Source organism: Motacilla alba, chromosome 3 (genome assembly GCF_015832195.1).
Source record: "Motacilla alba alba isolate MOTALB_02 chromosome 3, Motacilla_alba_V1.0_pri, whole genome shotgun sequence".
Lineage (NCBI taxonomy): Eukaryota > Metazoa > Chordata > Aves > Passeriformes > Motacillidae > Motacilla > Motacilla alba.
Genome location: NC_052018.1, coordinates 51,567,178 through 51,579,352, shown reverse-complemented (window position 1 = coordinate 51,579,352; position 12,175 = coordinate 51,567,178). Strand labels below are relative to the sequence as shown.

At 36.7% G+C, this 12,175-nt stretch overlaps 1 protein-coding gene across 1 annotated transcript in view; it reads left to right on the top strand.

The window, feature by feature from the left end:
* The window catches only part of TRDN (triadin), a 169,205-nt gene that overhangs the window by 7,667 nt on the left and 149,363 nt on the right, over positions 1 to 12,175 (top strand). The gene's annotated exons all lie outside the window — the stretch shown is intronic.

Here is a 12,175-nt window from a genome sequence, read left to right as displayed (position 1 = left end):
TACACCTCTATAAATAACCTTAGTTTCATTTGCAGAACACCATTATTTAGGCAGCTCCATTAGAGTGATACAAACAGGGAATGTCTGAAGTTCAGGGTTCTATTCTCAAGCCTTTTCTCAGAAAAAAGGATTTGGTAGTCACTTATAATCAGAGATTTACCAGAGTCAGAATAGCTTAATTAGTTTGCCCTGATTTTTCCATGGGGACCACAGAGTATTTTTGAACTGTACATGAAGTTACTGAAGGGTAAAAGGTAAAAAAAACCCCTCTGCTATCCTTATTTAGGTAGACTTCTAAGGCAGTCAGTGAAAATTGTGCTGAAATAAATATGCCAGATGTTGGCCTGCAAAAATGAAAGGCAATTGTATTAACCAATAAATACATATTCTATATTGTGAATGTTTCATGTACTTTAATATTTCCTGACCATTCATATTTAAATAAAATTTTAGATGCATAACAGTATTTTATCCACTGAAGTCAGAAGGGGGGATGTATTTAAAGTACAACCCCCTTTAAAATTGAATATTTTAGTTTAATTTCACTCCAACTTTTTTTTCCACTGTTTATCAGAATTTAACAATGACAAAAATGTAATAACAACAAAAATACAAAAAATGCTTTTAAACAGTCTTCTGAGAGTTACTTTATTCTGCTTCTCAAGATTATGTGGTGTTTCAGGGCATAAAGGATGAAGTTTTCATCTTCCATTTTTTATTGTTCATACTTGTAAGAGGATCTGCATTAAGTGCTATTAGAAAGTGGTCCTGTTCCTTAAGGGCTGATGTTTGGACTGTGTCAAGTAGTACAATCCTTGCTTGATGTCTGGATAGCCACATCAGGGGGGCAATGTGATTTTTTAATCAGCAGTTGGACTGATCTATAATTTACTTCTGGCTGCAAATACTGCCAAAACAGGTGGCTCAGCCTGACAGCCCTAATCCAAATACTAACACTGGTTTATTTAGATATTCCTAACAAGGCTTGTTGGAAACATTGGTTATTTACTAGCTGTTATGAGGCAAGCCTGTGAAATAACCAAATTAGCAAGATTTTTGGTCCAAAATTAACGGCAAAAAATATGTCTTTACAACCAGTCTAACTTTTCCTTCATTTAGCTTATTAAAGAAAGAAAATTAAAGACTCTAGAGTAAACAAAAAAGACCACTCAATGAAAGAAAATAGAGTCTGAATTTTTTTAAATTTTGTTTGTATAGTGTTTTTCCAGGAGTGTTTTTACAGCTGTAACAGTGTGTGTCTTCTCTGGGGCTTTCTGTACAAAGCATAGACTTAGATGATAAGGGGCATCAGCTCCCCAGTAAGCTGACCTTCCACGTGACAGGGAAATAAACTATGTAATTAGCTCAGTTTAGTTCTGTTTGGCTTGGCTTTATTATGTTTTCATGTACTTGGAATGCACTTGTAGTGATTGACTGATTTTTAAACACTGTATCCACAAGATGGAAATTTTATTTATGGCAAGAAGTAAGAATTCAGCCTGGAGCTAATGTTTCACTGCAGTTTGTTTTCCTCTGGGGCTAATACTGTCACTCACAACCTGAAAGTTTAGATATAAACTTCAGCAACATACAGTTTGGATAAACAAAAAGGTATTCAACTACCTGTTACTCCACACGATTTGTTTTCCAAACCACCTCCCAGCCCATGATTTGCTGGGCTCTTCATGACTTTGTTAGGACTAAACCACTTGCTCCTTGCAATAGGTATTTATAACTTTTTTTCCACTGTCAGTCGCAGAGCCAGACTCTTGGGCTCCTTGCCTTTGGGGTACCATCCTGACACATCAGAGAGCAGGGCACAACAGCAATGCAGGCACTGCCCTGCCATGGACAGTGTGGTTGCTGGTTCAGAGATTTGGCCCAGGGCTGGCAGGCTGTGCTGGTGCACATCTCAGGGTTCTCTTTCTGACAGCCTGTGCTAGGACAACAATCTATTCAGAGATGAACAGAGGCAACGGGGAGCTCTTTCAGGTCAACAGCATGATAATGACAGTGAGATTAAGTAATTTAAATATGTAGCCAATAAGCAATTACCCTGTATTGTCTACCCCACATGTGCTACTTATTCTTTTACACAGCTACAAACTGTTTGTGGAAATACTGGTGAAATGTACACTGTGAACCACAAAATGAGATCCCTGAAGACAGCAATTCATAAATGTCCTTAGAAAGTTGGCAGGACCTATGTCTCTAGCTGTCAAGTATTTAGGAGAAGATTCCGAAGGATTATCTTCAGCATTCTCATGTTACATGTCATTGCGATCACAGAAATGTACTATTACAAAGGGGAAGTCCTTAAAATTGCATTAAAAAAAAAGTACAAAGACTCACTACAGGGACTAAGCTCTCTGTCTTTGCTATATTCACAGGATCTAATATTATTAGTAGTATTAGTCATATTATTATACTTGATATTAATTATTGCTCTTGTTATTATACATTTAAGCAAAATGCTACTCAAACTATGCTACTCCACTGTGTCTATGAACACAGGGATTGGACTGGACTCAATGGCAGATGTAGTTGGAGCTGCCACCACTGAAACATGGACAGCAAAAGGCTGACACCTCTGAGAAATGGCTTCTGCCAACGTACAGCTTAATCTGTACATGCACAGCAGCTCCAGCACCAGCCCTGTAGCTGGTCCTTTCTAGTCCAATCTCCTGCAGGTCACAGTGCAAGGTTGATGGGCATCCCCTGGCACTTTATCCTCCCACGCAGGGAAGAATGAACAGAGACTCAGCTCTGCTTGCTGCAATGCTCTGGAGACTGTGCACTGATCTAATCCAGGAAGGTGAGGAGAGGAGAAAGACAAGGTTTCTGTGCCAGCTGTTTGTCTGCCACAACTTATTTCCCCAGTGGAGCAAGAGAGAAGTAGGAGTCAAATAGAAATGTGACAATGAGTCACAGTTTGGTCCTTATTTTGCTGCTGAGAGCTGTGCAACTACATATTTCCTCTGTCTGGGAGCAGGCTGCAAGGAGACAGGCTAGCCCCAAGGCTACTCACAGCTTGTCAGTGACAAAATCAAAATTAGCTTCTGCATTTCAGCCCTTTTCTCAGGCTGTTGGATAACTATGAAAGGTTTTAAGATGTAAACCATTTCAAAAGGCAAAAAGATGTGTATGCTTGAAGATTAGCAGACATGAAACTACTAATGTATGAGAAATAACACACAAGAGCCAGAGCATAAAATCCCAATTATTTCATGAGTGTGACGGTCAGAAGTTAACAGAGGTATTCAATTGGCAAAATGTTTAATGAAGGCACACTAGAAGCAAGAGGCAGAGAGCTGCTTCTCATGATAATTCATGAGTTGCTGCTAGATGTGCCAGTTGTGCTGACTGCAACAGGGGCCTAGACGAATAAATTGGATTAGATGATTCATTTTGATGACTAAAGGCATAAGAGGTGTTTCTTACCCTCCTTTCTTACTGCTGTTTATGCTTGGAGCTAGGATGTTTATATAGAATCTATTTGCGCCTAGCAGACTTTCAAAATTAAAAGATGTCTTCTTTTTCTGCCTTTCAGTGTTGATGAGGAAGAACATAGTATACCTATTACAGCAGGGTAAGGAAAATACAACAATTTTAGCTATGATTTTTGAAGGAATCTGTCTGTTCTTGTTCAGAACAACCAGGTAAAATCAACAGCTTAAATACACAAAGTAAAAAAAAATCAGAAAATCCATGTCTGCCTGTGAAAAAAATCTTTGTGGGGAACAGAAGCTCCAAATTCTTACCAAAATTCCTTAAAAAATATATTCCCCTGTGACTGTGGGCCTGTATGACCATGCTTTGGTTTGGCTTCAGCCTTGGTTTTTTCTCATAAAGAGGCTGTTGAGGCAAGCCTGAGGCCAGATTGGTTAGCTTGACTTTTAGGTTTAAGAATTTGTGGACAACTCTACTCAAAGCTACCATAGTATTTATGCACCTTCAGTTGGTACAAGGCAACACTTGCACACAATTCAACACCTTAGGTAGCCCCTCATGGAGTCAGGGGCTTAGCTCTGGACAGCAGGAAGACTGAAAACCTATAAACCAGAGGGCCAAACTAATGCATCATGTTAGTACACAACAGGCTAAAACTCTGTGTGTACAGTTAGCTCCTGTTGGGGGCAAACATCTGGACTGTAGGTCTGAATATTTATTCACTTTTTTTTTTTTTTTGAAAGATCGCAAAGAACCTTCAGATTTCAAGTATTTGGAGCATATTTTAATGTTAGTTATATAATGAGAAATTATTTTAAAATCCTACTAGTGTTTTCATGTTATTGGGAAAATCAGTTACCACTGACCTAAAAATTAAATCTCTGCAACAACTTACTTTCTCAGAAGTCCCAACCTACAGTTTCAGAGACCTAAACATTGAAAAATAGTCTAGTCTAGAGATATTTTGAGTACTTTCACCCATTGCCTGCAATATAAATACTGAGTAAGAGGTAAATTTATTCTCTTTTTACTGCTCTGTCCTGGAAAGCAGAAACTGTTTTACTTTAGAACATTTTATCATACAAGTCTGGTTTCAGTTTAGGACATACTGAGGAGAGAGAAACAAATCAGTTACCCCATTTGAAACAGGTCATCCATTTACAGAAATGAAAAACTTGTTCCTTTCTGATGCTGACAGTCTCTGGTTTCTACTCTGTTTAAAAGGATTGAACTAATGCAAGCTACTCATTTTACCAGGTAAACCATATTACAGTAGTAGAGAGTGAATTGCTTTAAATCCAAATTATTAGAAAGACTTTTAGATCATTGATTTTAATCATGATTTAAATCAACAAACCAGCAACCTGGATTTCAAAATAGCAATTTTCAAGATTTTTGCAAATGTCATCTATCATTCTTTTTTCCAAAAGTGACTAATATGGCAACAGAATAGAGGCCTTCTCACTAAATTTTTGCCTTTTAGAGGCACAAATAGAAATATAATCTAAATATCTGTCTAATTAAAAAAAATACTATCTTTTGGGAGCCATTTATCTCAATTCTTAGTTTCTTCATACTGGGGTTTTTTGTTATTGTTGCTTTTTAATGCTGGAGAATGGTAAATAGTGCATTTCTCTTTTGCTAGATAATGGCTTCATTTTTACTTGTGGCTTCTGTCAAGCTTCATTAGGATGGAAATTTTAATTCAATTAAAATGGTTCAAACCCAGCATTTAAAAATGTTTATATGTGTATATTCACATACTTAGAGAATAGATATAGGTTAAATAGGAAAAGTCCATTTTAAATATAAGCTCTCTTGATAAGTTAAATGATTTATTAAACAAATATAGTGCTATTTCTAATTTAGGTTCTTGGCCACTGCATCCTATAAGAATATATAACTGAGAGAGCTCATTTTCTTCCATGTAATGTTTATTCAAAGGTTAGGGAAAAAAATCTATTTTTTTAAACCTTCATTAGGCCTTGATATAAATAAGATAATAATTGAGTACAAATAGTAAAATAAATTGAAATTGGGAACAGATTCTTTGCATTTGCAAACAGGCTATACTCTCAAGAAAAGGTTGTCCTAATTTGACTGCCTCTGCGTAGCCAGTGATTTCCAACAATTCAGTGATTTCTTTAACACTTTTCACTACTGTAATGGCTTGATCATAGCTTTTTTTTTTTTTTTTTAAACAAGTGTGATTTCTATAAATAGTAGTGGAAATTTGTAGTATTATGAAAGTGTGGTCCTTAGCACAGGGTTTTCTTAAATTCATTTTTAAATTTAAAGGACTTTTTTTAAAATGACATTTATAGAATACTTTAGTTTATGATTGAAAAAGCATCAGCAATTTTGTTCCCTGCCTATATTCCCCCACTGCAGCCTCATTTTAGTGGGTCTTAAAAGGGAGGATTGTTGGGCAGTAATACTGAAATGCCTTCAGAGAGGTGTAAAAGAGGAACACAGTTTTTTACTGATTTTAAAGCAAACCAAAGGTATGGTCAAAGAGGAGTTGCAGAGACAGGCAGGCTTCACATCCTTGCTGCTTTGCACTGACAGATCAGACTGGTTATACAGTACATGAAGTGGGTAAGCAAGAGGTAAGATAGAAATTCACTGCATATAAACACTTAGCTTAAAGCTATGGACAGCCAGCAGTGCTTATTATCCAGACGATCCCACTATCATGCTCTCTTGTCAGCTTGAAACATTTTTAAAAAATATTTAATATTTCAGTCATATCCCTGTACCTTTATATAGTATGTCTTGCTCCAGTGCATTGGAACAAGCCATTCAGACCTTAGATTCCTGAGTGGGAGTGTGTTTAAGCTCTGTGTGGTCAAAATGGACCAGAAAGATTTAGCTTCTGGGTTTTTTTTCCTAACATGTGCCTACAGCACAGCTGATTTATGTAAGAAAGTCTATTTCATGGATTGTGAAGCAAGTACCTGGCTACCAAATCTTTGACTAATGGTAGAGGTAGTGACACCAATAGGTAGCAGAAATACCAGAGGACACTTCTGACAGATCTTGTTTTGTCCCATGTTCTGTCCTTTTCTTCATAGCCTCTGAAACTTTTTTTGTGCCCCTACTCTAAATGCAAAACATAATGAGAACAACATCATAAAGCACACTGTAAGCAGCTACATTATTCTTTAGACTTATTATATTTTGAGTAAAAGAGATGAGCTAACAAAACAGGTCATACAATGTAGAGGAGACAAAAGAGGAAAAAAATAGGAGTTACCTATTTTTTTTATCCCTAATAGTCCATATGCTAAAACTTATCTATGTTATACTTCCACTCAAATCTGTTCAGTTGCTCAAAATCATAGTCAGTGCTGAGCTTTATTCTTATAAATCAGAAGGAAAAAGCTATGGCTTTTAGTCTTGAATAAGCCTAACTCGAGTCCTGGGGCAGATTTGACCTTCTTTTAGAATAAGTCTGAGAGCACAGTATGATCTTGTATCTGGTCTAGAAGTTCTGCTTGGTGACATGCAAAGGCATTTACCATAAGAAAAGAAACTATTAAATGCCAGGCACAGAAAAACTTTCTCACTGGAGAAGTCTCCTCTTTGTATCTTCAAAGATAGTTTTAAAAAATCCTTTACAAATATGTAATGAGTAAAGACCTGCTACTCCCTCTACGTGCTTATGTTCTCACAACTTTAAAAGTATCTCTGTACCTTTGCCTGGAGTCAAATTGTCAAAGGCACAATGAATCTAAGCCTTTGTAGCCTCCTTTGGTATGTAAATGAACTCAATTTTTTCCTATATTCCATTATGTAGATTTAAGTTGTGGTTCTCTGTGCATGTCAGGAAGGCTAAATCTTGTTTCAGTCTTTGCTGAGAGGCTGTTCACAATTGACACAATTACCATAAATATAGTTTTCTGGTAACTATTTTACTGTTTCTAGAGGCATAATTTAATACATCTATTCAAATGTTAAGGTCCTTATTTTGCATTGACCTTTTCCTTCTGTAGCAGGTAGGACCTTAATTTTGACTTCAGGTCTATCTTACTGAAATCAGCTGCATTAGTACATGAACACATCTGGTGTAGGACACACCTTAACACCCCAAAGAGGTGATAACCCATGTATATATATGGTACAGTTCAGGTTGGATACCTTGAGTAGTTTGTAATCCCAATATTTAAACTGTAACTGCAACATAAATTTAGAATAATTTCATTGGCTTTTTCTAAGGAAAAAATTAAAACTCTCTTTTTCCTGGAAATTTTTTGCATCACCATTCACGATAGGAGTAGAAAATGTGACCATTTTTCAAGGAGGCACCCAGAGTTAGACTGACCCTTTTATATATTTACTGTTGATTTGGTTTGTTGGGATTTTTTGGTTGTTTGCTTTTTTTTACCAAGAGTGTTAGTATAACATTAACATAGCAAAAAGATCTGTGCTAGATGGTGAATGTGTACCCTGCCTGTCTGGGCCAGCTCCATGACTAGATGGCTGACTGCATCCGATGAGTTGGAGCAGAACCGCTACTACTTTACTCTAAACTTTTCTCACACTTTATTAAGTCCATGAAGATGTTATTTTGCAGTAGAAAGTGAATTCTGAGAACACAATTTTTTTTTCTGATTCAAAAATGGAATGGCACAAAAATCTTTACTTTTTGTTCTTAATCAGTAAATATACTTGATTAAAATTTTAATTTTAGTAAGAGGCATGACAACATAAAACTAAATGCAAGCATTTTTTTTTTCCCAGCAAAAAAACCCCTGCTCGATTATCGGATGCTCAAGCAGAATTATTCCATGTGTATTCCATCTATCCTAAAATACATCTCTTGTTCTAACATTGTGATTTTGCATTCATTGATTACATAGAAGCCACGTGAAATATTCTGGAGAATGTAACGCTCTACTCTGCTGCTAGCAAACCAGATGAAGTGATGAATTTCCAGATGAGTAGAAGTGAAAACTCTCCCAACTTATTCCCTCCCTTTCTTCCCCTTCCAGACATAAGTGCAGTGTGTCCCTCTGCTCAGAGACACAGCCCCATGCCTATTCCTTTCGTTTATCACGAGGGAGATATCCATAGATTTTGTAATACAACTTGATTGTATTTTGCTTGTAAGTTCCTATCGAACCAGAAGTGTTCAGGGATGTGTTGTTTTCTTTATACAGAGCTCATGTAAGAAAAATCACAAGGGAAATTTTGCTAGGTCACTGTTACGCTGGAAAGAAAGGAACTTTGGAAATTTTGTGGAAAACAGCTACAGATATATGAGAACACAGTTTTTGGAAATCTTGGCAAGTTTAACTACAAATATTGATGAGGTTTCAGCATAAATTTAAAATTAAAATGAAAAGTTAATAAATGTGTGGATAGGCAGATATTAGTGCATTGGGAAGGGGAATCAGCAATTTTGCCAGAGATGAATTAAGATAATTTTAACTATACAGAGAAAACAGTGATGTGAACTAGGATTTTGTCTTAAAAACTAATTAGTAGAAAACTCCTTTTAAGCATATATATTTGCCATTGTTTAATTCATCAATCAGGAAAGGCAAATGAATTCCATACTGTGAGTGCTAAGGGCAGTTTCACAAAAGGGAAAGTTACTCAGTTATAGAACTAACTTTTACAACAATGTTGCTATCCACTCTTCAGTATGTCATTCTAAGTATAGGTCAGAAATAATGCCACATCTGTGGAAGCTGTCAGGACTATAAAGTGGCACTGGATCTCTAATTTTTTTCCCCTGTGGTACTGCTTAGGTCAGGGCCACATTGGTCTAATTCTTTTACTTCATGCAGCTAGAAACAGTCTTTACACTAGAATCCTAAAATAATTTAAAGATTATCTAATTTCCTATATACTTTACAGAATTAAATATTTTTTGTAATTATTTTAAGCTTCAATGGGCTACTAAAGTGAATATTAAACTACACAACAGTCGAAAAACACCCTCCCTTGCCTAGAGAAAAGGAAGTTCTGGGGAGACCTTATTGCTCTCTTCCTGAAAAGAGGTTGTAGAGAGTTGGGGTTCTGCCTCTTCTCCCAGGCAACAAGTGACAGGGCAAGAGGAGATAGCCTCTAGCTGCACCACGGGAGGTACAAGCTGGACTTCAGGAGAATTTCTTCATGGAAGGTATTGTAATACATTGGAATGGACTGCCCAGGGAGGTGGTGGAGTCGCCTTGGAGGTGTTCAAGAAACAACTGGACATGGCAACCAGCGCCATGGTCTAGTTGGCAAGGTGGTGATCAGTCAAAGTTGGAACTTGTTGATCTCAGAGATCTTAACCCTAAATGATTCTGTGATTAAATTCTGGAGAATATATTTAGTGCTTACTTGAGCTGTTCTGATGTCTAAATCGTGCTTTACATTTTCTGCTCTGTGACTGGGTTTTCTACATGAGTGACACAAAGAAGAAGAAAAGTGATCACTGCACTGTTTATTCTTCTCAAGATGGCCACATCTGGTAGGCTTCAGGACCTGTGAGATTCCTCACTACTCCCTGCCAGAGCCATTTGCAGTGGGATGACTCTCCTTCCAGTGCTGGATGGCTGTGGTGCTCCCATGTCCCCAGGCGCAAGGAAGTGGGCAGCTGAGCTGGTGCTCCCCACAGGCACACACCTCTCTACGCCACCTTCATGCCTCACTTTCCCCAGCTTTTGTACCCCATTAATCATCCTGTCTATTAAATCTTATTTCTGCTACCTCAAGTTGGTGCTACTTCGAACAAAACAGGCTGCACAGTACTTCTTAGTTCTTGTAGTTACTTTGTCTTTGAGTTTATTCTCAAATATCAGAAATGTTAATATTCTGAAATAGTTTTTCAGTACAGCAGAAATTTGTATTAGATATTGCAAATTTATATAAAATTTTAGCTAACCCTCTCCATTGTTCTCTCTATGGTACTGAGACAGTCAGAGGTGTGAATGCAGGATATTTATTTGCAAATATCATGAAGTTGTAATCATTGATTCCTTGTATCTGCAGACTCTGCCACTTTCCCCTCAGTTCTTTCATCAAGCTGTTTACATATTCTTGGCATTTCTCAAATGTGAATGCAATTTTAACTTCCAGAATGCAATTTTAACTTCCAGATGCTCCATCTTCCCCTGAAAATGCCCAGGTAGGCAGGTATGAATTACATCTTCTTTTGAAAACAGATGTACTTTGGTTGCATTGGAGCAATTCCAGTGTCGGTCTTGTCCCACTGGAGGAAGCAGCTGTTCTTCATGTGAAATATTTAATGAAGAACAAAAAAGCACCTTATAACATGTGTCTGTTTTCTAGCCCAAAAATTGGCTCATTTTTGGCCAATTCCACATCTCCCTATTTTTCTGTGTTTATGCAAATTATCAGGAAGGGAGACCTTTCCTCTTGTCCTGTACAATGTCTGCAAAAAAATTCTGCAGAAGTCTGAATTCTGGGTCTTGTGGGCACACAGAACATAAAAATAGTTATGATTTATATTAGGTCCCCATGTTAAAGATTAGAAAGAAATAGTGAAAAAAAAGCTTGTAAGTCCTTAAAAAATTCTCTGGATTTTCTTCCCACCCTGACTACTCATTTTCTCAGTTGCCTGCTTGTAGTTTGCTACATAATATGGAAATCAATCTCCGATCTGCAAAAAAACCCAACCAAGCAACCAACCCAAAAAACACCAATAGGTTTTCTTCTTTTGTACAATAGTTGGTATCAAAACAAAGAAAATATATAAAGCATGCTAAAAAATTGAGTGTTTACAAAATCCTGCGAAGTCCCTGTTGTACACGATCTTCTCTTCTCTTCTCTTCTCTTCTCTTCTCTTCTCTTCTCTTCTCTTCTCTTCTCTTCTCTTCTCTTCTCTTCTCTTCTCTTCTCTTCTCTTCTCTTCTCTTTTCATCTCTTCCAAGCAAAACCAAAGCCCCTTCTCTTTTAGGGTATACTTTAATTAAGTAAATATAAAATAAGCAGGAGCTACATTAACAAACTTTAAATCAGAAAATGCTGTGTATTCTGCAGACAGAGAAATGAAGGTCTTAAAATCTTCAGACTTCGTGCTCTTCACTGAAGAACTGCACCCAGTCCTAAAGTTTAGGTTGTAGAAGCATATTGTAAAATTCAGAAACTTCAGGGTTTTTTTGAAAGCATATTTTTATATAATAGCTGTCTCAGTAGTTTCCTCACTAAAACAATTTTTTTTTCAGTTGTCTCAAAGTAAGTATACAAGTGACACCCACCTTCCCATAGATTGAACTGGTTCAAGTTAGTGGAAATGAAAACTCAGCTTATATATTCAGCTTTCACAGAATGCATTCTCTATACTTCAATTCTTGAAGATAACATTCAAAGCTTTTCCCTATCTTGGTCCTATTCCACTTTTGGTATTTACTGTAAACTCTTTTATATTTGCAAACTCATTGAATATTTCCAGTCAATGCCTTTGCAATAGCCTTTGTTTCTATTATTAATAACAAAATCCTTGTTGTCTTTAAGGTTTTTGTAGAGAATAATTTAATTTTGCCTAATTATATAAGTCTTCAAAAAGTAGGTGCACTTATATAGACCTTTAATGAATATTGTCTGCATGAAATTTGCTAAAACTCTGAATTTGATTTTGGAAAAGATTCACCTGTTTTCAGCCACAGTCAGGACTATCTGTGTTGGCTTTCAATCTTTCCACTTCTTTCATGCCTTTCATTATTTTAATTGAAAGAATCAAGGTTTCCTGCCACATTAAATATCGAAATAT